Below are 6,825 nucleotides of genomic sequence, written 5' to 3'. Positions count from 1 at the left end.
AATTAGAAATACCCTTCATGTGTTCAGTGCAGCTTACTCCCAAATCAATATGCATAACAGATATAACTTTTTAAAAGTTCCTGGAAGGTCTCACTACATTTAATGTCTTAATTCTGGGTAAATTTGATCATTTATTATGCTTTTGACTGATGCTTTTGAAGAGGCTCAATTACACGGTCAACTTTGCCTGATAATTGCAGGGAGTTTCAGTCCACAGTCTAGGCTTGAGCTCCCAGCCCCATTGGTGATCATCATCTGTGTCGATAGTACAAATTGATCCTCTGAAAATGCCAACCACAGATGCAGGCAAAAAGTCAGGAGAAAATGCTGCTAGAACATGGTCACACAGCCTAGAAACCACACAACATCCCCTACAAATCAATATATTTGCAATTTTATCCTTGCACACAAGGTGTAATGCCTCGCATAGTAGTTTCAACCCTGGAAGAAAGATTGTTACCCAGTTTTAAGAATTATTCATTTTTAAAGAAATACCTTGAAAAATGATACTGTGCAGAAATGCCTTTGGTTCCTGTTTTTTGTGCATGGAAAATATGTTTCATGTGCAATATTGTTTCCTGTGCAGACAGCATGTTTTATGCAGAAACCCTCAGGTAGAATAATTGCCCATAAGACTTCATGGGGTGCGAATAATCTTGTTGCTGGTCTGTTCTTTTCTATGGGGGATTTTCTGAATGTCAGGAAACCCATAATTTTAGCTGGAAACAAACTCTGGGAATATTATTTCCATCCCTAGTCAACAATATTTATTATATGCTGTGCATTACAAACACACCCCATAAAACAGAAGTGCATGGCATAATACTCAGATGGTCTTGGAGCAGTAAGCTGAGAAAGGAGAGTATAGCAGAAGGCATGCTGAATTTTAGCTTAAAGGAACTGAGGTGGCATTAGAAAAGGGAACCTATGAGTCATGACATGTCCCCAAAGGGTATAATGACCATAACTTTCATTTCCCAGCAGAAAGGGAAATGCTTTCATTTTATATATCTTATAGGCAACGAGTCAGTTAACTGGTTAGCTTTTCTCTCCACAAGCAATGGGCAGCTTGCATATCTATGTGTGCACATGTGTTCGAAAAAACTAATGGGTCTTATTTCATTAGACGGTCAGCACCCAATTCTTTACATTACAGTAGGGATACATCAGTATGCTTCTTGGAAAACCTATTATTTCCCTTCCTTTACCTCTGAGGTTTACAGATAAACTCAGCATAAATAGGGAAGATTGACATCTGAATGAAGGAGCTGAAAACCAACAATTATGCATCCCTCCAGATATTGGACTATATCTCCCAGCATTCCTTACCAGTAGTTATACAGGTTAAGGCCAACAGGAGTTGCAGTTCAACATTTAAAAGGCTGCATGATTCCCATCTGCAGTATAAGCTCTATTAATCAAATGATCTTTTGGAATGATGTTGAGAACTGTGATGTGCCATATAGCCTTCCATAGCAAATGCTGTTGTATTTTCCTCTTTTAAGGATTTCAGCTTAGTATTTTTTAAATGTATGTTTTCAATGAAAAGCAGAATGGGTGAACCTAAAAATATTTGTATATTTATGAGAAGATTTATTTAGCAAGTACTTGAAAATATTCGGAACTACATCGACCATTGCTGGTTTATGGCAAATGCAAAATAAATACATTTCTTTTGCCTCTTTCCCTTTTCATCTTTAGCTACTGGACTGTGAAATTAAACACAATTTTGTCCTAGTAAGCACCTGGGTCAATTAAACTGTGTCTACCAAAACAAGTATGTGAGAGAGCTTGTATTTCAGTGCTTCTGGGAATAGAATTGAAAGCAGGAAAGCATAGTCACCGTGGTTCAGTGTTTTTTCACTGAATTTAACAGGATTGAAGAACAAGTTCCAGCCTCATTTTTGTTATACCCAGACACATGAACATTCTTAAAGATGGTTTCCCTACAGCTGAACATTAAAATATCAATCACGCTATTCTTTTCACACATTTACCTCCTGAATTCAAGGCAACACATATGGCTCTCCCTCTTTCCATTTTATTCTTGCAACAGCCCTGTGAAGTAGGACAGGCTAACATACGAGGGCTATCCACAAAGTAGGTTACGTTTTGGATTTTAAAAAGGACAAAGTATAGGAGAAATCATTTACCATATGCAGCTGAAAGACACATTCCAATATTACAATCTCACATAATCCCCACTGAAATCTAGGCACATCTCATATAGATAAATGAGTTTGAAAAGGTCTGCCCCAGTAAATTTGCCGCCTCTCTCCTCTGTTTCCAACAATGGGGGCGTGGCTGGCAGTGCGGCGTTTTGGCTACGCTGCAGAAAGGGAGAAGGGGGAAGAGCTGAGGACACAAGTGGGGAATTTACTGGAGCAGTACTTTTCAAACTTATTTATCTATATGAGATGTGCCTAGATTTCAGTGGGGATTATGTGAGATTGTAATATTGGAATGTGTCTTTCAGCTGCATATGGTAAATGATTTCTTCTATACTTTGTCCTTTTTAAAATCCAAAATGTAACCTGCTTTGTGGATAGCCCTCATAAATAAATAATTGATATCACAAAGCCACCATTTTGGCAGCTATCTTTGTACAAGTTGTGCTGATGTGAACTACATCCACCTGCAAATGGATGTAGTTTACTTACTTCGTACATTAGTATAGAATCTGTGTAAAAAAAAAATTAGACCTCAAAATTGGTGCATGGTTTGTATACTTACAAAATAAAACTAGTTCATGTGTATAGTTGCATGAGTATTGGTTTTCCCAAAATAAATGAGTATTAACCAATATTACCCTAAACAGTTTGGGTCCTGCTTATGTCCGTGACTGTATCTCTCTCTATGAACCGGCACAAACTCTAAGATCTGCCGGGGAGGCCCTTCTCACTCTCCCGTCCCTGTCACAAGTATGGTTGGTGGGGACGAGAAAGAGAGTCTTCTCGGTGGTGCCCCCCCCCCCCCAGCTCTGGAACTCTCTCCCCAGGGAGATTAGATTAGCCCCTATCCTGTCCACTTTCCTTAAAGACTTGAAAACTTGGATGTCCCAACGTGCCTTTGAACAATGGTTTAGCTTGTGATCATGGCTGCCCAGCACTAATTTAATGTTTTTCCCAACACTTTATTTCTAGCCCTGGCTTTATTGCTCTGCGTTTTGCACAAGCCTTGCCCTTCCCTCTCATATCTGATCATGCCCACTTTTTCCAGTTACTGGCTGTGATGTTGATTGATTTATTTTTATGATGTTTTTACTTTCTGGTTTTAATTATATTGTTTATTTTTTATAAGTTTTTAATTATGTTACTTTGAATTCCTTTTTTACATTGGGCTTGGTCCCCATGTAAGCCACTCTGAGTCCCTTTGGTGAGATAGTGGCAGGTTATAAGAATAAAGTTATTATTATTAATAATAATTTTTAGCACAATTAATATATCAGTGAATGTATACAAAGTACATTTGTTAAGTGATTTCAGCTACCACAAGAACCATGGGTTTGGGGCCTTGTCTGTCAAGCTCCCAAAGGACCAAATGAGACACAGATTGGATGAAGACAAAGAACAGAGGCTTTAATCGCCTTGGCTGAAAGTGGCTGTCAACAGAGTCTGCAAAGCCCCCAGTGGTGCAATGGGTTAAACTGTTGACTTGAAGGTTGCATTGCTGACCTGAAGGTTACTGGCTCAAATCCAACTCGGAGAGAGTGTGGATGAGCTCCCTCTATCAGCTCTAGTTCTATGAGGGAACATGAGAGAAGCCTCCCACCAGGATGGTAAAACATCAAAACATCCGGCTGTCCCCTGGGCAATATCCTTGCAGATGGCCAATTCTCTCACAACAGAAGCAACTTGCAGTTTCTCAAGTCACTTCTGACACAAAAAAGCAGAGTCTGCTCTTCAAAGACTGTCGTAAGTGCAATTATGAACATACAGATTTATATTTAGCACTTTGACCACAATTCAAAACAAAGATACTTTGTTGATTGGTCCAGGACAGTGAGGACTAGAATCTGCTCCTTGATAAATCCAGGAGTGCTGTCCATCAGCACTGCTCATGGGCTGAATTAAATTTAATAAACTGACATTTTCTGAATTTGAAGTCTAGCGGTTGTTCTTGGCCCAGGGAAGTGGTGCATGAGGAAGGAAATGGCTGGGTTGGAGGTAATGAGATTTGATGGCCCTGTTCCTGTCTGGCCAGAACAGGACAATGGGTTTTTGGCTGACAATGCAATGAGTGCTGAGGGTATTGGCACTTTGAATGGGATCCTCAGGGAGGCATCTGATTTGGCAATAGGGATGAGGACACATTTCCAGGAATTAAATATGATAAATCTGGGGGGAAACCCTGTGGCTAAGCTCATTATGTGTTGCATTGTGAAGGGATCAGGGGTTTTCCTATACTAAATGTTGAAACATGCCCTGAGGTGTGGGGTGCATATGTAGTGCTTCTGCAACTTTTGGCAAGTTCATTGAAACATTGTGCGAAACTGGGAGAAAGGTCATTGTGGGCTTGATTGCTGGCACCTATGGGGCCATGAATTTTGGTGTATTAGTAATAGATTGGGACTACTGGTAGATCTTTGCAAGGAATTCTGATTCACAGTAATCGAAGAATCATAACAAAATGCATTCAGCATCCATCATCAACAGTAAATTGAAATGCATACACAAGATTGAATTTGGATTTCTATAGAGAATGTGAGCAATTGAGTCCAGTACTAGTTGAAAATGATGTTCATGTTCTAGTAGTTCATTAAAGAGCAACACCTCCTAAGAAATTATTGAGAGATTGAGGTGGTGAATAGTTGAAACCCTAACAAACTTCTAAATTTTAGTCCATGAGTAAGCAAATGGCCTCCAATTTGATTATTTCCATCATCACTAAAGCAGAACAAGTTTTTATAGTCTTACAGAGACTATAAGACTTAAATTGCATACATTTAAGGTTTCAACAGGTGAGCATTAGAGTGAGAAAAAAGCAGCATAATAAATGGTTTTCAGATGAAGCTTTAAAAATCAATACATTCAAAAGACTAGTGAAAATCAATGTCATAAAAGGAAGAAAAGTAGCTATAATTGTCTTTATTTCAGAAAAAGCTCATTTCTGATTTTAGCACCCAAAGCATGCTAAGCTTTTGAGAGATTAATTAAAAGCTGAAATGTGCTAATTATTTTTCTTTTAATGTAGATAAAACTGCTCAATTTGCTTTTCAAATCACTTAGATCAATTTCATCCTGAAACAAAGTCAATGATGATTGACAAAATTGCCTTGTAACACAGAAAAAATTAAAAATACATCCTTTTTAACTCTGAACTCTTCAGAGGAATCTTTGGATTTTAGGTACTCTTTGTCTTCTTTCTTTTCTTGTTCTTGTTCATTGAATCTGATTTCTAAACCTGGAAGTGTCATAGAGTGTTTTGCTTTTCACGGTCATTCTTGACTCAGAGTTTTAAAAAACAGCTTTTTGGCCATACTGTCCCTGTAGAACTTCCCCTGTAGAAACAGAGACATCCTACAGTGCCTATACCTAAGCAGTGTTTCCGTCCAGCACTTTCCCTTCCCTCAAAGCCTAATCCTGTTTGCATAATTTGCATTTTCTGGCATTATATTAATATTTTCCGGCAATACATTAATTTAGAGTTGTAATGGAAAAGTTGGGAATGGGATCAAATAGAAATCTTCCAGTCTTTCTAAGGAAAGAAATTGCTTTAAATAAAGCAGGAATATTTGCTCATAACTGATTCCATATTAAGTCAGGCATCCTCAAACTGTGGTCCTCCAGCTGTTTTAGCCTCCAGCTCCCAGAAGCCCTAGCCAGCTTGTTGAGTGGTCATGAATTCTGGGAATTGGAGGCCCAAACAGCTGGAGGGCTGCAGTTTGAGGATGCCCGCGTTAAGACATGTATCTTTAGCTATTCCATTTCTTGAAAGGCCCCCATGAATTGTTGAGGCTTAATAGGTGATCCTGTTCAAGCTCATATTCAAAGCAGGAAGTTCAGAATCAGAGAACTCGAAACAGCTGGCAGTAAAGACTTGAACATCTACAATGAGAAAGCGCCAATCTCTTACTTATGTAACTGCAGAGCTGTGCTTAATGATAAGCAGTTTATTGATTTTCAGCCAAAATCTATCCTTTTTTAGCATAAACTAATTGGATCTAGTCTTGTCCTCCAGGCCTGCATAATCATCATTGTGCTTTATTGATTGTTCCTCATATATTTGAAGGGTAATGTCTAGGGTTACCAGTTCTCAAGAACTGGCCCAGAGTCTCCTGTGTTCATGGTTCTCTCTAGACAGGAGAGCAGGTTGCAAATTAACCAGCTCTGGTGGACTTAGCTTTGTTTCAGGCAAGACAAAAAAGCTGTGTGCAAATTTCAAGTTCAAGTAGGAGATCACCAGGTGGCTACAGTTGACATGGGCCCATGGCTTTGTTGCTACAACTTGCAAATACTCTCCAGGCAGAGGCGGTTCAACCACCAGGCCAACTAGGCAGTTGCCTGTGGCGCCATCTTGTTGGGGGCGCCATCGAGGCAACTCCTGTCTCCTGCGGCCTGCCTCCGCAAGGTATTGAACTGCTTTTTCTGTTGATTTGTTGTAAAACATGATGTTTTAGTGCTTAATTTGTAAAAATTTAATGTAATTTGATGTTTAATAGGCTTTTCCTTAATCCCTCCTTATTATCAAACATTTTCGCTTATCCAACGCTTTTATTTTTCAGTGATTGGTTTGGGGGGGGGGGGCAAAATTCTGTTCGCCTACACTTGAAAAATACCTAGGACCAGCTCTGTCTCCAGGAGTTCCAAATCTTTGCTTAGTTAG

This window comes from Anolis carolinensis, chromosome 3 (genome assembly GCF_035594765.1).
Source record: "Anolis carolinensis isolate JA03-04 chromosome 3, rAnoCar3.1.pri, whole genome shotgun sequence".
Classification (NCBI taxonomy): Eukaryota; Metazoa; Chordata; class Lepidosauria; order Squamata; family Dactyloidae; genus Anolis; species Anolis carolinensis.
This window is presented reverse-complemented; position numbering follows the sequence as displayed.